Source organism: Podarcis pityusensis (genome assembly GCF_964106645.2).
Source record: "Podarcis pityusensis genome assembly, chromosome: 2".
In the NCBI taxonomy this organism is placed as follows: domain Eukaryota; kingdom Metazoa; phylum Chordata; class Lepidosauria; order Squamata; family Lacertidae; genus Podarcis; species Podarcis pityusensis.
Window position 1 is genome coordinate 76176863 of NC_138029.1, and position 24048 is coordinate 76200910.

The following is a 24048-nucleotide window of genomic DNA, read 5'->3' on the forward strand; positions in this document are numbered from 1 at the left end:
GCCTCCATTTGCTCAAGAATAATGTCGCTCTTGAGCAAGTCAACTCAACGCTGTTGTTCAAGCTGTAAAAAAGTTACTGAGGCTTTCTCACCTTTGCGACATATTCCTCAATTGTTCGCCCTTCTAAACAAATCACTGCCGTTGCTGCAAAGGCTGGGTGGAACATCCCTGCTATGCCCCTGAATGCACCTGTCACTGTGTATCATAACAGCTCGCTGATTTCCACAAAGTGTTCACGTAATGGCAAGTGGCAGACTAGTGGGTATTGTGCAAATCAGCAAGGTGAGGGTTAAAATACAGGCCCTGGCCCTGTGAGTTGGCTTTTAGTTGGTAGTGCAAATTGCACATGCTTGACCTCTTCTAGGCTGTTCTCTGCTGCTTGACGGCACACCCCATTTGGTCATGCTCTGCAAACAAAGCACAACAGCAATGCAAACAAGGCGAGGAGCAGAGTGGGATCCTCATTCCTCCCGTAGTGACTGTAAGCAGTTGTCATTTCCTTTTTGTGCACTGGTATGCAAGCCAAAGTTCAAGCCGTTTACGTGGGATTCTCCGGAGCCCGCCGTCTCCTGAAATGGAGCTTTTGCAAGTACAAGCACAAAATCATCAATTTTCTTTAGACTTAGTGTGTTTTCCTGCTGCGAGATTGTGAAGCTGGCAGGACATCATTGTCTGCAAGGAATGGCTTCCATTTGGGCTCGAAGCCAGCTGAGTCAGGAATCCAAAGTGCTTTGCCGCTTGGCAAGTATTGGGGCAGCAAATCTTAATTGTTTCCTTCTCTCTCTCTCTCTCTCTCTCTCTCCCCCCCCCCTTTCTTGGGAGGGGAGGGCAGCATGTACAAATTTGTTCTAGGGGAAAGAATGGCAATCCAGAGAAAACAAATCACCGCATAATCCATCCTCACTGCACTTTCCCCATTTGTCATTCACAAGTTTAACTATTGTTTGTGTTGCAGCAGCTCCTACAGGCAGGCACCCACCATGTTAGGTATGGGGTGGATATACAGGGAAGGACGCTGGCTGCGTTTTTTCAAGAAATTTATAGTAGACAGAGAATGGAACGGGACGGGGAATCAGGGAATAAAAGCAAAGTTAGGAAGCAGAATCAGTCTTAATTTATCAGGCTATGACTGTTTGCTGCCCTGGATAGGGTTCAATTTTGTTTTAAAGATTTTTCTCTTATGCAGAGTCCCAAAGCACGGATTATTCTAACTTCAGTTCATTCAGGTATATTGTTTCTGTCCAAAGCAATCGCAATACTATCTTTTCAACAGCCTCTATATATTTGGGGCTGCTACCTTTTCCTTTCAAATAGCTCAGCTACCTCCAGACCTTCCTCCCCCCCCCGCCCCATTTCCCTGTTGCTGGCGGTTCTCACCCCACCCACTAGATCAGCACTACGATCCAGGAATATCCCATGTTGCATTACACAGGAGGAAGGTAATGATTGGACTAATTCCTCACTACTGCACGTTCAGGCCAGTTGATAAAATGCCAGCCAGATAGAAGGCCTACCTCCATCCCTCTAAAACCTCACAGAACAAAAGGCATGAGATGTGTGCATGTGCACATGTGTGCATACATGTGTGTAAGGTTCTCATTGCACATTCCCACTGGGGATGATCTTGACGTTGCCATCTTGGATTTGCAGGAAGTCAGGAGGCAGGGGAGGGGAGCAAAGAAGAAGCTAGGTTTTTAAATGACAGCTTTAAACAACAGCAGAGGTTGGGGGCAGGGGGGAAAGCAGTGGTGGGAGGACATGAAGGACCTGTGAGGATATGCAGGGTTTGAAGGCACTTTGAGGATATGGGGTGCTTGGAGCTGTGAGAGGATGGAGTAGTTTGGGGTTGGAAAAGTGTTGGGGGTTGGCCAGGGGTTGAGGAATCCATGGGGTTGGTGAGCAATGCTCCTTGTACATACATATTAAGCAGGTGTGTGTGGGGGGGACAGAGAGAGAGAGAGAGAGAGAGAGAGAGAGAGAGAGAGAGAGAGAGATTTAACTGGTTTGCTATCTGGTCTTTCCCCAAAAGCTTCTTGGGAACCATACAGTAGTGATGGTGCCGAGAATTATGCTGAAAATTGAGAGCCGTCCAAGTAGAACTCCATTTCCCAGGATCCCTTGGGGAGAGTAAAGGGTTGTTAAACCAGTCTTAAGTCTGCAGAGTGGACACACCCTAAGTTCAAATGGTTAAGACAAATGCATTTCCAAGAAATCAGACCCCTGGAACCATGCCTGCTGTTTCTAGTAACATAGCAAATATTTGGTTGCTATTGTGATGAAAACCAAATTCCAATGGTTACGAGGTTTGCTCACTGCTAAGGATGAGTTGGACCATGTGCTCTTGGAATCCGACATTCTACAGCAGGAGTGAGAGGAGCCAGTGGCTCTCTGGATGATGCTGAACTACAGCCCCAGTCATCCTTGGCCATTGGCCACACTGACTGAGGCTGATGGGAGTTGGAGTCTGTAGGGCCACAGGTTCTGCATCCCTCCTCCACGTGAAAAGGACTCCTCAACTGCTGTGGACATGCCAGCACATTGCTGAAAGACAGCTCAGCAACACATTCCAAGACAGACCTCCTCAGGGGAAGGACAGGAGACATGTGCCCTGTTCAAACAAAGCCACCCAAATATGATGCTGCTGCTAGAGATTGCATGAGCAAGAGGAAGTAAGCTTTCAAATGAGGTTAACTGTGCTGTCAGGACAGCTGATGCTTCTGTCTGGAATTTCTAGAGGAAGAAAGTATTAGTGCTGGGGTTATGGAGCAGGTTAAGCGGCAGCACCAGCTGTCATTCTGTGCCGACGGTTTATTGGATATGCCTATCAGCAAGGAAAGTGCTAAGATCTGGAAGACAAGGAAAAATTTAAGCAATTTTAGTAATTGGAGGAAGTCTCTGGATTGTAAACACCGCAGTGACAGGTTGTGCTTTGCAAACATTTTTTGTGTTGCACAAAATACGCTCCTCAAGAAGGAGGGAAACATTTCCTCATTGCGAACGTAGTGAAGATGACACTCCTTGACCCCAATTCAGTCATTGATTAGGGGGTGCAAAATGTGGATGGGGATACACATTCTGATGTTCACCCTAATGCACACCCCCATCCCCATTTTGTCCGAAGAACTAGTCGTGCGTGTGTGACTACGGTGAGATTGAGACAAAAATCTTATGCTGACAGACAATTAAACTGTTATTGTGTCATTTGATGCCATGGACTAGGCAGAAGAGGAATGGTGGAGACCGCCTCCCCAGCCTGACCCCTCCAGAGAAGAAGAAGACAGTGCAGAATTACAACAAGGGTGTGAGGGAAGTCACAGCTCAGAGGCAGATGAGGGGGAAAGCTGGGAAATAATGGGAGAAGAGGAGGAGGAACCAGGAAGGCAGCAGCTGATGGACATAGTGTCCTTAGAAAGCATTCCAGAACCCCCTTCTCGCAGAACCCGGTGAGCACTGAAAGTAGTAGAGCAAAGGGCTCAGAATCAAAGGGCCCTCGGTGCCACCCGTAGGGGAGAAGGTGACGAATGAGGACATTGGAGAAAAGGGGATAGAGGGTCACTTGGAGCGACACCATTATTCCAAGAGGCTACATTCCCAAGCGTCTTTCTGTAAATATTGAATAAAAGCAGATGGTAAGGACTTTTCCTTGTCTTATCCATTCCTGGCAACCTGTTGTAAGGGTTGGTTTCTCTGCTGCCTGACATTTGACAAGTCAGGGAGCACTGATACCACCTGATTCCTTATATCCCTACCCTATCACTGAGGCCTTCAAGTGAGTCACTGTTAGTAATCCCTCATGGCCCAGATGCACAGCTCATAGCCAACAGGAGCTGTGTTTTCCATATTGTGGGCCCAATTCTGTGGAACTCTCTCCCAGACAAGCCCCCTCCCCATTGAACTTGCAGCCTTCTTCATTCAGCAGGCATTTTAAGCAAGTTTTCTAATTTTATAGTTAATTTTAACAAAAACCATAAAAGGAGCTTGCTGAATCAGGCTAATTGCCCTTCTAGTCCAGCATCCTGTTCTCACAGTGGCCAACCAGATGCCTGTGGAAACCCTTGAAGCAGAACCTGAGCATAATGGCACTCTCCCCATTTGTGATTCCCAGAACCTGCCATTCAGGTGCATACACCCTCTGATGTTGAGACAGAACATAGCCATTGTGTCTAGTAGCTGCTGATAGCCTTATCCATCCTAAATTTATCTGCATTATAGCTTTTCTACCTTTATTGTAGGGATGCGGGTGGCACTGTGGTCTAAACCACTAAGCCTAGGGCTTGCTGATCGGAAGGTCGGCAGTTCAAATCCCCGTGACGGGGTGAGCTCTGTTTGCTTGGTCCCAGCTCCTGCCAACCTAGCAGTTCGAAAACATGTCAAAGTGCAAGTAGATAAATAGGTACCGCTCCAGCAGGAAGGTAAACGGTGTTTTCGTGCGCTGCTCTGTTTTTGCCAGAAGCAGCTTAGTCGTGCTGGCCACATGACCTGGAAAAACTGTCTGCAGACAAATGTTGGCTCCCTCGGCCAGTAAAGCGAGATAAGCACCGCAACCCCAGAGTCATTCACGACTGGACTTAACTGTCAGGGGTCCTTTACCTTTACCTTTTTATCTTTATTGTATACAACTCAGAGAATAAATAGGTTCAGTTCTTGTTCAACTTGAGTAGTGGGATGACTTTATTCACCCTTTATGATATCACTGTGCAGCCAAATATGATGGTTACATTGTCATTGTCACCAAAGAATGAAAGGAATAGAAGTCCATTGAACCAATAAGAATCTTATTGAGTTATCTGGAAGGCATTGGATCAGATTCAGGAAATGAATTAATATGTTACGGCAGCAAGAATATTGGTAGCTCAAGAGTGGGAAAAGACAGAAGCAACATAGATTACTAATTGGGAAATTTAATGTACTTTAGGTTAACATAGTCAACGAAGAACAAGGAAAGAAGATGCGAAGGTGAATTGCTTGGGGAAAGTTTTGCTTCTATGGTAAAAGCTCTGGGAGCATTGAGCTGGATGAAATGAATGGATAATTAATTAATAATGGGAAGGACTATAAAGTAATGAAAAATAGAAAGCCTGGCCTGATGTGGAATCATCACTAAGAAGTCAGTGTGAGAAAATGGTTGTACGCATTCTATTGGGAGTGATTCCCAGCAACCAGAATTCAGAGTCTCCAAGAGTGGAAATCGTATATAGCCATAGTGTCTGGTTGCCACTGATAGCTAGTAGTCACTGAAGCCCATTCCTGTCCCAAACACCATAAACATTTCTCATAGAAATCTGTGGGTGCTATGTTTCTCTATGGAAGGATAGTGTGTTACACATGGACTTGAAATCTGATTTGATGAAGGGTGACTTAAATAAATGATAAAGTAATAAGACTGTGAAAGACCTTGGCCAAGACAAGAGGAAGACAATGGGCTGCTGTGATTTCTCCATTCCATTTATGAGAGGGAGATAGGCCTGGCCTGACCTCAAGCCTGTTATACTTTTATCTAGCAGAATACCCTGGCTCAATAGCTTATGGATATACTAAAACATCACAAGCAAAACAGCACATTGTGTTCAGTCCACCAGAGTTGACTAGGAGCTTCCTATTGTAGACCACTTTCAACTCTTTAGAGGTGTGTGTGTGTGTGTGTGTGTGTGTAGTAAACAGCTTTGAATCAGAACTGGGATGGGCCTATTAGTTGCTACAGGAATTTGGTTCCAATCTGAACTGAAACCAGATGTGAATGGAGGATGTTTCTTCCCACAAATGACTTCCGAGCAACTTCATGCTGCAGGAAAAGCTCGCAAACAATTTCATGAAAGCAGGGAAATGTGTTGATTGTTACATGACTTGGTAACTAGTAGAGCTTAAACGACTTCTCCTGCCCTCTCCCTGCAGGGGTGGATTTGTTGCTGCATTTCAAGTTGATTTTACTAGGCGTCTGCATGGTATTATTTGTTGTAGTTGGAACATGCATATCCTTTGCTTATTTTCCTTTGGATACAATGATTGCTTCTTCTTTAGACTCTTCCTTAGTTTTATTAAACCCTTGTTATTTTCCTGTGGTGAAGGAGGCAGAATGGTAAACTACTGAAACTCAGGCACAGTTTACGCATACTGCCGCTGCTTCCCTGTGGTCAGGTCCCATGGCGTAGGGGTAAATCCCCATGCTACTGCTCCACCTCCCTGGGTGAAAACGTAGCATGTGACCCACCCAACACCAGTACAGTGGTACCTTGGGTTACATACGCTTCAGGTTACATACGCTTCAGGTTACAGACTCCGCTAACCCAGAAATAGTACCTCGGGTTAAGAACTTTGCTTCAGGATTAGAACAGAAATTGTGCTCCGGCGGCACGGCAGCAGCAGGAGGCCCCATTAGCTAAAGTGGTGCTTTAGGTTAAGAACAGTTTCAGGTTAAGAACAGACCTCTGGGACGAATTAAGTACTTAACCCAAGGTACCAATGTAGTTACCAGTTGCAGGCATTAGCACTGCTGCCTAACAATGTGACAGCAAGAATCAAGCACCGACCGTATACATCAAGACATCATTGTAATTCCCTGAAGGAGTTTTGAAAAAGGGTGACAAAATAGAAAAGGGGGAGGTTGCAGTGCAAGTCCCTTGCCATTCATCTCTTAGCAGAGAGGGGATAGAGGTTGTGTCCCTTTAGGAGCTCTGAGGGAAGCAGAAGTCCCATGGGTATGGCTTCTCCCATTATAGAAATCATTGCTATTAAAGTGACTGATGGACGGCTCTTTTGAGAATATGTAATTTTGGGCCAGTGGGCACAGTTAGAAACTTGATAAAGTCATGTAGGTTCCCATTGCAAAAAGGCTGTCATGGGGTGGTGCAACCCCAAATGGCTGAAACCTATTTTTAAAAAGCAGAAAAGAGATAAGATCACAAAATGGTACCCATCAATGAGAAAAAAGGCACTTATATTAGCCACCACTGCAATCACTCATACTTTGCAACACTTCTCTGTACAGAATTGATGAGTGCTGTCCAATCCTGGCATCCAACAAAATGAAGGCATGTTTAAGACTCCAAACGAGTGTAAACAGCAGGACGAGCAAACCATCTCTGAAACATTTTCCAGGTGCCAAAGGAAGTACTGGCAGTCACACTGGTGCTCGTGGGTGCTGGGTTGGTGACCCCATATCTATGTCAAGATTGGCACCTGCAAGTACCACATTAGCCATCCCTGTTGTAATCACTCAATAAGAAAGAGCAGTGAAACCAAAGGAAGCTGTGGAAATTCCACATCGCATCATGTGGGGTTTTTTGGGCAATGCTAAAAATGTACAGCTAAACTTTGATAAAAATAGCGCCCAAGAACATGTCGGCATAGATCCCCAATTTTATTTCTCATGGAGATATCAAACAAGTGTAGGAGACTGTGAATGAATAGCTAATATTGTATTCATCCAGAGAGAGCTGACAAGCCAAATTTTGCAAGTGCATTGAAAGAGAGAGAGATCCTGACAACTAGTATTCAAATAATTTCAAAGAAATCGATTTGATTGGAGGATTATTCTTAACATCTTGTTTGGGCTACATTTTCTTGATTGGTGCCTAAAATGAGTGAACATAAGCACATCACTCCCTTAAAAGTTTGTCCCTTCAAACTCTCAGCTGCTGTTTTCAGACTGACCTGAGCCTGCCCTGGGCTGTGTCATTTTCCTCTGACCCTGCTAGGTCTGTATGATGCATAGCCAGCTGTTACTTGCTGCGGTTCTGCACAACCTTTGGACTTTAGGGGCAGGGAGGTACGTGGACATCTTGTCCAGCCAGTAGGGGGTTAATTCCTACACTCTCCCCTCTGTTCCTGTTTCAAAGAAATGAGGTTGCCTCTAGAGGGACATGGGGACTTCATGTGTCATGAGACAAAGGTTCTTGAGAGCAGAAGCAGTAAGGCCTACACAGTCATTCAAGCCTGCTAACTGCTAACTGTTAACAGCAAACTGCTAAGCTACTGTGACTTGGGCGATGTCATCTTGGGCAATGACTCATTCTCCCTATAAAAAGTAGCCAGCCTCTCTATGGGCCTCAGTCATGGAGCTGTATGGATTGTGTAATAATAATAATAATAATAATAATAATAATAATAATTTATTATTTATACCCCGCCCATCTGGCTGAGTCTCCCCAGCCACTCTGGGCGGCTCCCAATCAAGTATTAAAAACAAGTATGGAGTAGTCTGTGGAATAGAGATGTTGTTGCTGTTATGTAAAGCTAAGGCAGACAGAGTGGCTCCAGGACTCTAGTAAATCACTAAGTAAGACTGTGCCTCTGTGAAGAGTCAGACAGCTGTTATGAGCACTCTGTGTATGCTCTTTAACTATGCTGTTTATGAACAACTTTATTTTCTCAAGTAAAAGTTTTATTCTGTTTATAAAGAAGACTCTGCGTTGATTAATTTACTGTTGTGCGGCACCATGGTCCTTAGTTTGAACTAGGTCTCTGAAACAAGTGAGACGCCTGATAACTCCTAAGAGAAGCCTAACAGAGTTGGCCTCTGTCCTGCTGCTAGCACTGCAAAACTCTGGAGGTGGTAGTTTAGAAGTGAGCTATCACAAAAGCCACCAATATGTATAACTGTATGGAAATTTTCCATTTGCTGGTGTGATAACCATAGGAATAGCTTTGACAGTGTCAGTTCAACAGAGACCTTTAAAAAGTAATAGGAGTAACAGAGAGATACTTTGGAACAGAAGCTGTGTGTTTTTACTGTGATAATTTCATAGCCCGAGATCAAGGCCGGCATTCTGGTTCCAGTGGTAAACACCATGTATCATCATATGATTATGGGCTTATACCTGTTGTGCAGAAGGCTTCTGTGTGATGGTTGCCGCCTGCTCCCTGCTTGTAGCACACTGTAATCTAGATTTATTTTGTTTTTGTTTTTCTGGATGTTGTGTAATGCCTACAGCAAGCCGCTTAAGGACAAATAGTTTGGTGGTCTTCGGGCTTTTTCTGACACCTTGTGATTTCTGTGTTCTTTCTCACCCACCCCCTTTCCTTCTGGCTACTCGTGCTTATTAATAAAGACTTTAAGCATATAAAATAGATTTTTGAGTCCAGTAACTCTATGATCAGTTTTAACAAGGCAGGGTGACTCTCTTGAGATACTCTTGTATTTGGAATATGTTAGGTGAATCTGTCATTACTGGTTTCTCGTTTTTCCACTCTTAAGTTTATTTCTCCACATTTCCATATCAGTTTGGGAGGGGCAGGGATTAAAGCTATCATGAAAATTCATCAGCATTCCAGTGTGAATATCTCTCAATGTACACATTTTTTTGCGTGGAATTTTGCCCAATAATTTTGTATGCCTCACTTGGCTGGAGAAAACTGCATTGCAAAATGTGGAGAACTGTGGCTGTGAAGTGTGGCTGTGTTTCTGTTCACATGCTGTTTTGGAAAACTATGGATGAAGTATGTTCACCTTTAAATGCAAATTGAGATGAATTTCTCCCTCATTCCGGATGTGGAAATATCCCACTGTCTCATATGAATGACAAGATCTGGTCCAACAAGTGTCCGTAGAGTGCTGCCTCTGTACAGATTCTACCCTGCTTCACAAAGGACCTATATGTTCCAAAATCAGTCCTGAAGACTGTCTCAAGTAATTGCTGGATTTTTATTTTTTTAAAATGTGGTAGCAACCACTATCCTTCCCCCCCCCATCAGCTCTCAACACTTCCTGAAATCTGCTTTCAACCTCACAAAGATTAATTTAATTCTGTCTGTGTAACATCTCCTGCACTTAATTGCCATGGTTCCCTCTCTGAGTTGTCTGATTCAGACCAAGAGTGGGAGGCACTTGAAGATGAGGACTTGGCATGGGAGTAGGACAAGATGGGGGGTACTCAGCAGAGACTTCTTGATCAAGTTCTCCACCCCCCAACAGCCCCCAGATCAACATCACCAGATCAACTGAGGATGTGGGAGACCCAGAGACTGCCTCTTTCCCACCTGTGGTGGATAAGGAGGGGTCAGGGGTATAACCTGCTCTGACAGAGGGTGATGGTTCAGAGGGGCAGGTGGGCCCAGCACTGTCTCCCAGGAGAGGCAATGCATCAAGATAAGAGAAGAGTTTCAACCTCCTAGGTGGGGTGCCTGCCTGCAACCCAGGAATCCCCATAGGGATGGAGACACTTGTGAGTAGTCTGGCCTTCTCCGACTCTGCTTAAAAGTTTGGTGCGTAGGTGGGAAAACTTGTTGGAACAACTTCACAGCTCCCTTGCAGTCTTGGAAGTCACTAATCTAGGACTCCTGAACCTTAGCCCTTGCTCCTGGCCAGACTTATTTCTGTTACCCTTTGCCTTGTAAAAGCACCTGGATTAAATTATTCTATTTTCTAGCTTCTGAGTGTGTACAATTAGAATGCTATGATAAAAATTCTTTACTTGCAAGCAATTGAACCTGTTACTGGTTTTGGGCAGGAGCCAGGACATTAATTATAACACAGTTACATTTCAAAGTGTAGATTTTTGGACTCCAACATCATGTTCAACCCAACGCATACACACTATATACAGATAGATAGATGATGATAGATAGATAGATAGATAGATAGATAGATAGATAGATAGATGATAGATGATAGATAGATGATAGATAGATAGATTAGATAGATGATAGATAGATAGATAGATAGATAGATAGATAGATAGATAGATGATAGATGATAGATAGATGATAGATAGATGATAGATAGATAGATTTTGCTTCAAATCCATCCTGAAAAAGAGTTCTGGGGAACTTAAAACTTGCTTAATATTTGGTGACAATTTCGTTGGTCCAAGTAAAGGTATGTGGATTCTTCCTGAGTGATTCAGATATAACTAGAGAAGTAGCCTTCTGTGCATCAGGAAGTTCTTATGGGTATTTAGTTGGAATCTCCTTTCTTGTAACTTGGACTGAGCATGTGTTCAAAGGCACCCTATTCACAGAGCCTCTGCTTTGCACCTGGCTCTGTTGGTGTTCAGGAAAAATGCACTTCAAAGTAACCTTTAGATCTCACTCAACATGGGAAAGTCAGGGATAGAGCAGGTGCACATAGTGTGCGTGGGAACACTTGGCCCTTGTGTGTTTGGGTTAAATAGCCAAAGAGAAGGAAGTGCAGGCAGTGCGAGTTCCAAAGCAACATAGTGCATCACTCTGAAATCTTAAAATCAGTTGCCCAACCTAAATAAAACTTCTATGGTCTGTTTCAAGTTCCAACTCCGTTTCCTATCTTCTCTGAAGCCATGCCCTCCTGGTGTAGCTTCCAGTCTGGCAAGCAGTTATGGCTTTTCAGCAGCCAACTGCTCATTGCCCACCTTCCCAATGAGCAAACTGTGTCCAGCTTAACATAAACAGTAAAAGTCACATTATCGAGGCACTTTGGATCCATCAAAAGAAAGATCAAAGGTGGGTTTCAAAGCTTTGTTCTTTTTTGTCCCACCCTAATCCTTCTTGCTTATTGATCTGAACATATTAAGGTTATTGTTCTTTCTCTTTACTGCTTCTGTGGCCTTTTCACAGAGCAAGTTTCAAACACCTTCTTGGCCTTCCTCCATCCTAACTTTCAGCTGCTCTTTCGTGTAACTTCTGGGTCCCACCCTCTGCTTCAATGAGTTTGTGCAGAAGATTCTTCTATTGATTTGGACCTACTTTAACCCTTATGACTGGCAAAGAAAATAAAATGTTGTTTTCATTTTCTGAACCAAGATGTTGCTTTATTTTTTGAATGTTTCTGTGCCTCCAATTTTTCAGTTGTGATAACACAACTCTCTAAACAGGCTTATTAACCTTCTCCACCTAAGAACCAACCCAAATCCAAATGCCATCAATCCCTGTGTTCTTTTTCACCCAATGCACTCTGCTTTTCTTGAAATGCCTCTACCAGCTCAAATGATACAGCCCATACACGTGACATATACAGTAATGAAACATGCAGACGTACACAGCTCTATCATTCTTCGTAATGAAAAGAGCAGCAAACGCAAGCCATTCCCATTCCCCTTAGTGTTGTAAAGGACAAATTTGTTACTGGAGTGGGGGGACGGAATTAGGACTTAGCCTTTGCTGAATTTGAAAGGGAAGTGGAAAGCCTGGTCCATCTGGCCTGTCCTTAAACTGAAGTGCACCTGTTGAGATAAGCGCAACTCCAGTGATCACTCAGCTCTTGGACCGGAGACAGAACGTCCTTTCTATAAGCTTTCAAAAGTCTATTCGCAAAACATTCCACAGACTCAGGTTACGCTGACTGTCAACCACAACCCAAGGCACATGAAATTGCAGCATGAAAAGAAGCCCTGAAAGAGACTCTTGTTCTTTTTCGACTACCTTTTTCGACTACTCATAACGCTCAGCCATTTGGAGTCCACTGCCACTAAGCACTGAAAGAATGCCGAAAGAACTCCTTCCAGCTCAGTATTGGCTAGTTCTCACACTGAGCACTGACCCTTATGGATTCCAAGATGCAAAGTGCTCATGCAGCCTCAATATGTCTAGATAAGACCATTGAAAATGAGTCTATTAAAGTCAGGGCTCTTTACAATGTTCATGGAAGGGACAGTCTAGGTAAAGTTCTGCACACCTACATCCCACTCAAGTGAGAGGAATTCAAAAACACAGCAGAGCACAAGTAGAGCATTGATTTCAGGAATAACTCAATGCACCTAACATTTAGAGCCGGTTGTCCTGGGTCCCTGTCTCACACATGCCATCTTTTAGACTCCCAGAATTCTTACAAACAACATGGATTCTCAGAGTAGCTATGGTTGGAAAGGGATATCTGATGTACATGTGTGTATCAACGGAGCATAACACTTTGCATAATTCCTACGTTTTGGAACTGGTATGGAGAAATCCATCTGTGCCCATGGTGTGCTCCAAATAACAAGATTTGGACTCTGCTTCTCAGGTAATAGTGGGAAAGAACTATTGTTTTTTTGGAGGTTCAACATTTCCCTATTAATCACCTTTTCCATACTCCCTGCCCCCTTTCCATTTGACATCCTGGTTTTCATTTAACTGCTAGGGAGTGAGAATATCACTATGGTGGGACATGGTTTTTTTTTACTTTTTTGTTTTCTTTACAATCTCAGGACCAACTCCTTGATTACTTACCTAACAGCTCATGTTAATTTATGGAATTAATCTAGTATGATGTGCGGGGGAAGCCGTGAGGGAAGGCCCCAGCTTGCCAGCTCCCTCCCACTCATAGCAGCAGGCAGCCTCAGAGATGGCTGAGACAATGGCTTCCACCCCCTTCCATCCTGTCAGATCTGCTGCTAATGCCATCTCTTTCGCAAGCATAGGAGCTAGGGGAATGGTGGTAAAAGTGACAGAGTATGCTCTTTTCTATTTCCCTTTCCACTCATGGTACTGATGGCAGCCGTGGAGTTGATTGGTTGAAGACACGAGGGGTGGAAAGGTAGCAAATGACCCACCCTCTGCCTGTGTGGCAACCCTGTAGCTACCAAGGTTGCCTGTCCCTGTAATGTTGACTTCTGTTTTACTCATTGTATCCTACAGCTTTTATCTTACTGGTTAAGAAAGACAGAAGTATACAGTTACCACCAACTTCTTTGGAAACAATAAATATGGCTCAATTTTATGGAAGGGGCTCTCTCTGGATTTCTGACAGTGACTACTAGACCTTCCCCTAATTGAAAGGAGCCTTGTGCTTTCGAAACAATAGATTAACTTTTTTTGTTCCTGCTATTCTGAGATTTCCGTGTAACCATGGCTAGTGGTGTAGCAATACCATTTGGTTGTTTTTGGTTCTAACACATGAATTCATTTAAAAATCATAATCCAGCATTGTACATTGGTGGTCAAGGGGCAGGTGGGTGGGTGGGAATCGTGAAGCACTCGATGACAGGAATTCCAAAGAGACTCTGTTCAAGCATTGCTTTATTGAGACAGGAACAGAAGTTGGTGTTATCCCAGGCTGAGGTGCTTTATAATAACCCCAAAAGGAAACATAAGATGCTCATTTTTAAAATATAAGTCTATAGCACTCTGAAAATAAATATTGCAGTGACAAGGAAAAGGCAACCCTGGCTGCCTCCTCCTTTTGTCACTTGAACTGTCACTGTTGTTGCCATAGTGACACCCCCCCTTTCTCTCCTTCTCTCATGTAAACTGAGTTTAGGCGATGAGTCAGTCAGTAGGAATGCTATACTGTCCTGCCCTGGTGTGAGCTAACATAATTGAGAGGAAGATTGGGTGAGCTGCTCAGTATTAACCATGGGAAATCTGTCTGAGCTGTTGCCTCCATAATCACCACCTCATCTTGACAAAGATATCCATTTGAATGAATTTACACATAACCAAAAAAATGAGGGAAAACTTAGACTTCTCTCATATCAGAAGTGGAACTTCCACTATGTCTCCTCCACGTGGTGAAATGTGTAAGGTGTCTCTGCATAGAGAATTAGGCTTCAAGGAGACACCTTACAGCAACCTGGTGCCCTCCAGATATCTTGAATTATTACTCCCATCATCAGCTAGCATGGTCAATAGTCAGGGACTATTGGAAGCCTATTGAAAAGACTGGTTTTCAATGAGACCAGAGCTGTACCTGAGCCCCCAGAAGAGCCTCCTATGCCACCAGGGCCTATAGGACCAGAGCCAGGACCGTCATGGGCTCCTGAGCCTGAAGAACCAAATGTCTCTCCCAGTACCTCACTGCTTCAATGGCATAGGGGGGAGGAGTGCCCATCTTCAGGTCTTTAAAATACCTAGAAGACATACTCTGGAGGTTAAGGCTCAAAAGGCCTCAAACTACTCTCAACCTCTGCCAGAGCATGTTGCTCACTTGTAGCTATCCGTGGTCCTGGAATGCCCAACCTGCCTTTCTGGACTCTGACACTAGGCTTGGCACTTATCAAAGGAGCAATTTTCAGCTTTTAATTTTAATTGTAAGGGGTCAGTTGCTAATTTCCTTGGACTATAAAGCTACGACAATAGAATGGATCGGTTTATACTTTCTTCACTGGGTGATCTCTCCCAAAATAACTGCTTTCATTACCGTAATTTGTTAATTCACTGAAGCCTTCTTAATATCTGCCAATTCCCATTTTGCTTTTCTCTATTTCATTTCAGGAGCTGGCGGGGGTGGGAGATGGGGAACAACACCATATGTTAGTCAAACAAAAGTTGCACTAACGTTGATCCTTCGCATGCATGCCATATCTGACCTTTACCTAAACCACAAAGTAAGCCTTTTCTGTTACCTTGCAATGAACATTCACATGTGCTGTGATACCAAGATGAATGAAAAAGTCATTTACAGTACAGCAGAAGAAATGGAGTCAGAAATTAGACATTCCTAAAATAGATGCTTCTGAATCCTAAAGAATGAGGTGGGAATGAATGGATTAACTAGGTATTCCAGACACATTACCCTGCTTCACATATTAATCACATGAAGGGGACTCCCTGCATCGATGGAAGAGTGGGGAGTGTGGCTATTAGGCCTGCCCCTGATATCACATGATTCTGAAGCTCTACTCCCAAATACCCATACCAGAAATGGAGCAGATATTTGAGGTGGAGTGACCCAATACCATAGTCCCTACCTTGCTGGTGAACTGGAATGCAACTCCCAGTTGGATTTTGCATTATGAAATTCTAATGCGCCAAAGGTTGGCACAAAAAGAATTTATTTTACGTTTAAAATGAATATTTTATGGAGGGAGTATTGAAAAGGGCACGCACAAAATATGTATCATTTAAATGTGGACTTTGCATGTGTTCTTTCAAAAAATCTGTAGGAAATAGGATGGATGGTAAAATGTCGGTGAAACTGAAATGGGATTGAATGAGGCTGCTCAGTCCATTCCTAGCTCATGCATCATGCATGGAGGTTTTCATAAGGGAAACAGATCTCTGTGTACAAAGGCTTTTCCTATACAAAGATGTGCCATACCTGGGTGGTGGGTTGGAGAGAGTCCAACAACAGTGACAGTGAAGCTAGTAGTGTGGCCCCACAGCTCTTTCCGTGTGAGGAGCCTGCTTCACACAGATAGCATATGAAGGGGGCTTCAGTTTCAATACTGAGCTAAATTTACATATGGCTGTGCAAGTCCTAAGCACTTGAGATCTGACTGCTGATCATTTCCTCTCCTCCATGTAAAGTGCTGTGGTTTCCTTTATTCTCTTTGTTAAATGACTGGCTTTATGTTACACAAACAACTTTTCAAATTCTTCAGTATATATGAATGATTTGTTCTGCATATGAGTGGAAATCCACTTCATGCATCTGGGGATAGAGCAATAATTTCCTGATTGAAATCTCAGCAAGCTGCTGGTCAGAATCGGATTGTGTTTCCTTGAAGGAAAGTAAATATTGTAAACATGCTCCCCAACTAGGTAGAATCTCTCCCTCCTCTCTTCCCACCCACCTCCGCTTCTGCTGTTTGAATGTAAGGAGAAAATAACCATATTCTGGAACTTGCTGGAAAAGGCTGCAAAGAGCAGCCTGACTGGAAGCAGCCAGCTTGATTGATATTATTCATACATTCAGTCATTCAGAGCATTTATACCCCACCTTTTAGTCAAAAGGTCTCTCAGAGCAGCTTACAAAAAATAGTACAGCGGTACCTCGGGTTAAGTACTTAATTCGTTCCGGAGGTCTGTTCTTAACCTGAAACTGTTCTTAACCTAAAGCACCACTTTAGCTAATGGGGCCTCCCGCTGCCACCGTTGCGTGATTTCTGTTCTCACCCTGAAGCAAAGTTCTTAACCCAAGGTACTATTTCTGGGTTAGCGGAGTCTGTAACCTGAAGTGTATGTAACCTGAAGCGTATGTAACCCGAGGTACCACTGTACTAAGACAGTGCCTTCCCTCAGGCTCACAATCTAAAAAGCTACACACAAGGAAAAAGGGAAGGGAAGGAAGAGGAAGAACCATGCTCATGTTCTTCAATTTAAAGTTCTTATAACACAATTATATTGTTCTATCTATGCAGATTCTGGCCGTTAGAAGAACAACATTCATATTAATAGTGGTTCTGACTTCCTTGCACTCGAAAAGAATAGTCCTTGTTTATAGACTAGAACTGCCTATGTTTGTACAATTACTTCCCCTCAGCTCACCATGAGCATTTGTAAATTAACTTTTTTTCCTAAGGCACAAGTCTGTGCCCACAGTGGAACTCTGTCACCCCAAGACTGCTTGAGCCTCCAGGGACAAAGGTGCTCATATTGACATTTAGAAGCCTTTGCAACTTTGGATTAGGGCACCTGAAGGACTATTTACCAGCTTAAACTTTAAGATCTTAAACAAGACTCTTCTTTGGTTGTCCCTGAGTGTTACTAAGGAAATGGCTTCTTTAGTGATGGCTTCCTGACTGTGGAAAGCTTTCCCCAGGAAGACCTGCTTGTTGCCTACTTTGATGTAATTTCAGTGTTAGGCAAAGACCTTTTTATTTCATAGAATCATAGAACTGTAGAGTTGGAAAGGACCAAGAGGGTCATTTAGTCCAACCCCCTGCAATGCAGGAATCTTTTGCCCATTGTGGGACTCAAACCCACAACCCTGAGATTCAGAGTCTCGTGCTCTACCAACTGAGATATCCCACCTTTTGACACAAAGCTTGTTTTATCTCTGCTAGTTGCTTTTATCTCTTTTAAACCTTGTTGTTTTTCAACTTTTTGTGTTTTTAACTGTTGTTCTTGTTATTATGATTCTTTCTAAGCCACCCTGGGAACTTGCTGAAGAGTGAGGTATAAATTCCCATAACAAACAAACAAACAAACAAACAAACAAACAAACAAACCCATCCTATAAATAGCTTCCCTGAAGCTCCTTACAAATCAGGAAAGTAGGGAGTCCCAGGTCTATTCCAACTCTACTGCCATGTCTCCTTGTGGAATTAGAGACAGTTTGTCATAGTGGTTGGAGTTTTAGACTAGGACCTGGGAGACCAGGGTTCAAATCCCCACTCAGCTATAAAGCTCATTGGCTGACCATAGATCAGTCTCTGCCTAATCCACTTCACAGGGTTGTGAAGATAAAATGAGGAGGTGTACCTCAAGTTCCTTGCGGGGGGAAAGGTGCAATATAAATGTAATAAATACATTTTATTGTGTTTCTGGACTGTATCAAAATATAACATGATGAGAATCCATCAATCTATATTAGATCAGAAGATCACTTGATGTAAATCCATCAAGTAACAGTAAACAGCAGAGAGGTTGGGCAAGTCCAAACCCAAGTCGCCCAAATGATGAGTCCTAAATGAAAAACCACAGATAATGATCTTAAGAACATAGAAGCCTGCCTTATACCAAGTCAGATCATTAGTCAATCCATCTCAGTCCATATATCTCAGTATTATTGACATTGGAAGGCAGCAGCTCTCCAGGCAGAGGATATTTCCAGTCGTACCTAGAGACACCAAGGTTTGAACCTGGAGTCCCAACCTAGTACCTCGGGTTACAGACGCTTCAGGTTGTGTTTTTTTGGGTTGTGGACCACCAAAACCCAGAAGTACCGGAGCGGGTTACTTTCGGGTTTCTGCGGTCACGCATGCGCAGAAGCGCCAAATTGCAACTCGCACATGCGCAGACGCGGGTTGCAAATGCTGCGGGTTGCAAACATGCATCCCACACGGATCACGGTTGCAACCTGAGCGTCCACTGTAATTGTCACAGTGTAGAAACGATTTAACAGTTTCTACAGTCACCATTCTGGACAGAAGTAGTGAAACATCCTACAGCTCAGCTTTTCTCCATTGATTCAAGGCTCAAGGAAGAAAAGGATTGTTAACCAATGCCTTCTGACTCCTGACAAACCTCCTGAATAAGCAGTCAAGTGGCCTCTGTCTAAGCCTTGTCACCGGAGGCCTTACAGCTCTGTTCCAACAGTGTTGTTTGCAGGAAGGGTGCGTTTGTTTTGTTCATTCTGGGAGGAGACCTTGTGTACACTGTGTCAGGGAAGGAATGTGCAGAGAGCGTGTGTGTGTGTGTTTGTGTGTGTGATATATGCACAGCTGGAAAGTAAACAGGAGGGAGGGGGACAGGATGGAGGAAGGGGAGTGTGGTGATGAGATGGAATAGGTGGAATGTTAACAAGGCACATCTCTCAAGAGATCCGTAGGCAAGGCCCCAAGTCAGTAGTGCTGACTGAGAAGTGTGTCCCCCCCCCTTGACGTTAATCCTGAGCAGTTTCCAGCTTAAACACACACACACACACACACACACACACACACTGGCTGAAGCAGGGTTGCATTATATGGAGATCTACCCTGTGTAATAAGGCATTGTGTCACAACAGGTTGGTATCCTGCAACACTTGACCCTTGGGCCTCATTTCATGTGAGTGACAAGTAGGGGGAAATAGCAATAGCAATAGCAATCACAAAAACAATAACAATTTATTATTTATACCTCACCCATCTGGCTGGGTTTCCTCAGCCACTCTGGCCGGCTCCCAACAGAGTATTAAAAACACAATAAAACATCAAACATTAAAAAATTATCTAAACAGGGTTACCTTCAGCTGCCTTCTAAAAGTCAGATAGTTGTTTATTTCCTTGACATCTGATGGGAGGGCGTTCCCCAGGGCGGGCACCACTACCGAGAAGGCCCTCTGCCTGGTTCCCTGTAACTTCGCTTCTTGCAGCAAGGGAACTGCCAGAAGACCCTCGGCACTGGATCTCAGCGTCCAGGCTGAACAATGGGGGTGGAGACACTCCTTCAAGTATACTCCTTCAAGTATAATGGCCAAGGCCATTTAGGGCTTTAAAAGTCAGTACCAACACTCAGAAAAGTACTGGGAGCCAGAGTAGGCCTTTCAGGACCAGTGTTATATGGTTGTGGTGGCCACTCCCAGTCACCAGTTTAGCTGCCGCATTCTGGATTAGTTGTAGTTTCCAGGTCACCTTCAAAGGCAGCCCCACGTAGAGCGCAATGAGGGGAAGGGGGTGGCAGAGAAGGCGAGGGTGGCAGGAATAAAGGGAATTCCTCACCCCACCTACTATTGAATTCTGCCCTACCCACTGTCAGCATGCAGCCCCTGAAAGATTACCCCTCTGCAGAGAGGGGTTCTCCTCCTTGTGTGTGGGATCTCCATCCTTCTCTTTCCTAGCCACTGCCTTTATTCCATTTTTTAAGTGGTACTGTCACATCCTCTCTTAGCAGGCATTGATTTAGACATCTGGTGAAGCCGGGAAGAATCTGAAACCCTCTTTCAGATGGCCCTGCTGTGTTTGCTTTAAATGTCCTTATAATGTTCCTGTTAATTAAATTGCCGGAAATGTTTATAACCCAAACATATATTTCGAAGAATCCCTTGGCTTTAGTCATTTGGTACTTCTCTGAAGAGCCCAACTGAATCACTATGAGCACAATCCTCACTCGTTTCCTAGTAACACTTTTTCCGGTCCGCTCTTGGCGTTTGTGCCTTATTCTCCAGCCCTGCCTGCTGGCCTCATAGCTCTTCCAGAGTTATTGCTGGAATGTAATTACCACACAGATCCAAATGTTCATGCTTGGCAAAGGTATCACCTAGCTGTCAATGCCTTCAGTGCCCCCTCCATTTTAGTCTGTTATCTCCTAAACAGTGGTAGCCACGAGGTTGCTTTTCCAAAGGCTGTCAAGATGCATATTCAATGGATAAAATTTTGCAATAGGGTCTATGCAAAACAATTGTGCATAATCATGGCTGTAATGGGGGGAAAGACCGGAATGTCGGATGCCAGAGTTTCAGCATCAGGCACCCGGTGCTTGAATATTACAGTGGTACCTCGGGTTAAGTACTCAATTCGTTCCGGAGGTCAGTTCTTAACCTGAAACTGTTCTTAACCTGAAGCACCACTTCAGCTAATGGGACCTCCTGCTGCTGCCGCGCCGCCGGAGCACGATTTCTGTTCTCATCCTGAAGCAAAGTTCTTAAACCAAGGTACTATTTCTGGGTTAGCAGAGTCTGTAACCTGAAGCGTATGTAACCTGAAGCGTCTGTAACCCGAGGTACCACTGTATACTGCTGAGAGCACAGAAAGGAGAAACATACAAAAGGAAGCTGGGGTTTGTATGCCAGGATTTCTGGGATAATCAAGTTACAAAGAATAATTACTGTATGCCATCGTGACAGGAGCTCACCTTGCTGAAAGCCAGCAAGGTGTGTTGAATTTGTCAACTTTCAAATTCCAAAAATGAGGGGTGCTAAAAAGTTGCAACACAACTTGGGAATTCAAAAGATATTTTGGTTAAATTAATATAATGTGTAAAATTGCATAAAAATAAATAAGAATGATTGCCATGTAGAATCATAGAATCACAGAATCGTAGAATTGGAAGGGACCATGAGGGTCATCTAGTCCAACCCCCTGCAATGCAGGAATCTTTTTGCTCAAGGTGGTGCTTGAACCCACAACCTCGAGATGAAGAGTCTCATGCTCTACTGACTCAGCTATCCCACTTGCAGTTATATTGTATATTAATATTATTTATATTATTTATATATTATTCTTATTTAGTATTTACCTGACGTTTTTAAAAGGTAAAAATCTATTTTTAAAAAAGGTTTTCTGAAAACAGTCTTCAGAGTGGTTGTAGCAACCCAGCCAGATAGGTGGGGTATAAATGTTGTTGTTGTTGTTGTTGTTGTTGTTGTTGTTGTTGTTACTACTACTATTACTATTACTATTAATCAAATGTAGACTTACCGAGCTAATTGTTGTCCAGTCACAAAAATAATAGCAGATTTGAATTCTTCATACCCAAAAGCATATTTTTAAAACTGAAGAAATTTGCAAAAATTAAGTTTCACTCCTAAAATGACATACCATAAACTGGCTACAGTATTTCTGGGTGGAAGATATGCTAGAACACCTGTAAATTTCATTCCCACATATGTGGCCAGGGAGAATTAGAAGATAGTGTTCATTGTGTATTAAACCCCGGGAAAAGGTTTTTGATAGAGATTGTCCAGTTTCCTTTTTTGAACAGTAGGAAGAAAATCTGTTACTTGCTGGTTGATAGAGATAAATACATTATCCATAAGGTCGAAACAAAATTTTAAAAATTCCTTCCAGTAGCACCTTAGAGACCAACTATGTTTGTTATTGGTATGAGCTTTTGTGTGCATGCACACTTCTTCAGATACATCCATAACGTGTGGGTGTTTCCTTTAGCAACCTCATGGATCAGACAAACATTTTACCACACAAAATGGGATTCAGTGTGCTGTGGATCAGCTATATTAAAATGTATATCTGTTTGACTGATTGCACCAATGGTTTTAACAAATAAATTTGATTTCACTAGCTCCAGCTGTGTACACACCATACATTTAAAGCATATTGTCCCCTCCAAAGAATCTTTGGAACTATGGTTTGTTAGGAGTGCTGAGAACTGTAGCTCTGAGAGGGGTTCCCAGGATTCCTTGCAGGGGTGCTTTAAATGTATGGTGTACATGCAAGCTCAGTCACTTTCATAGCTGTCAAGTGTCCCTTATTTGAAGGGACAGTCCCTTATTCCAGCGCCATGTCCCGCTGCTGTCCCTTATTGATGGATGTCGCTTAAATGTCCCTTAAATTTCAAAGGAAGCAGCTCCTCTCCCTCCCTCCCTGCCGGCCAGGGAGGAGGGAGGCTCCAACTGTGTTGCTTGGCTGTGTTGCTCACCCAATAAGAAGTCTAAGAATGACTGGCGGGTGGAGCTTGCATGCCTTGTGTGTGGCTAGTTAATGCAAGCTGAGGGGGCTTTTGAATGCTGGACGCCATTTTGTTGCACGTGCTGCTGCAAACTTTGCAGTGCAAAGCCAGGCCAGGGAGCCATCTTAAGTTGAGGCTGCATAGGCCTTGTGGTGCATGTGATTCAGATTCTATTCAGTTGAACCTCTGGTTACAAAGTTGGTTGGACAGTGTTCTCGAAGCTACCAGCATGAGTTTGACCAGACTGCAGGAGGACAGGAAGACTGGAGTGCCTGGAACAGGTGAGGCTGCAGGTCCCTTATTTTGGCTGCTGGTCCCTTATTTTCAAGGCTGCTGGTCCCTTATTTTCAAATCTGTAAGTTGACAGCTATGCACTTTGTTCTGCCTGACCCTGTTTTCAGACGCTAGCCACTGTCGTTGAACAATACTGAGGCAATCCCACAGGAGGAAGCTAAATATGCTTCTGAGCTTTTCAAAGGAACAGAGCACGTAACTGTTAAATATATTATCTCCCAGTGTGTATTGTTCTTCTTGGCTTTCATTTCCTGTTCTTGAGGGGATTAGGAGTTTAAGCCCATGAATCATTGCAGAACCTATTAATGCTGCCAGCCCATCTCAGCAACGGATATAAAGAAACAGATAATAATACCAGCTTCATTCAACCAGCACAACACAAACAAGACTTCACCAGTCTCTCAGAGGTGCTTCCAATCCAGGGGTGTGGATAAGACATACAGCTGCCACTTGGTTAAAAAACAGAAAAACAGAGACAAGAGTAAAGACAGCCGCATTTTCCCAGTGATAAGCACATAATTCTTGAGGAGCTAAGGGGTTACTGAGATTGGCAGTCTGCGATACTTTAGGTAATTTCCCAGGTAATCACAAAAGCATCTGAGTCTCACACCTGAACTTGTTCCTCAGGTGTTCACTCTTGCCGTATATGAATTCTCACTGTCCATCTCAACTAAAGCCCAGCTTTTTGAGGGGTGCAATAGACTGTATCTGTAGGCCCTGTGTGTGTACAGTTTATCACCTGCTTGAAGGAACTGTTCATTATTATTATTTTGTTATTTATATGCAGTCCATCTGACTGGGTTGCCTGAGCCTCTCTCTGGAGCTACCTATATGAAATTGGGTAGTATTAATCCCCTCTTGGTGGGCTACCATGCTTCCAAATTCCTTACACCTAGGTGGACAAACAAAAAAGTTGTGGCCGTTTCTCTTTCCCAATGCAAGTGAATGGGAGTACAAGATCTGGATCTGGCTCCAGATCGACTCAAACTGAATCAGGGCCAAAACCAGATCACTGAATCAGGGCCAAAACCAGGTCACTGAATCGGGCCTTGCATTGGAACAGAGGGTCCTTGCAAAGGCCTGCTATTTAGGCTG

The 24048-nt window shown here is 43.7% G+C and overlaps 1 long non-coding RNA gene across 1 annotated transcript in view; it reads left to right on the plus strand.

The window, feature by feature from the left end:
• The first annotated feature begins 566 nt into the window (after positions 1-566).
• Positions 567-24048, plus strand: part of LOC308471426 — a 37202-nt gene continuing 13720 nt past the window's right edge. Inside the window, exons 1-2 of the long non-coding RNA XR_013982957.1 lie at positions 567-589; positions 3507-3629. This is a non-coding gene — a long non-coding RNA (uncharacterized lncRNA). The remainder of the gene's footprint in view (positions 590-3506; positions 3630-24048) is intronic.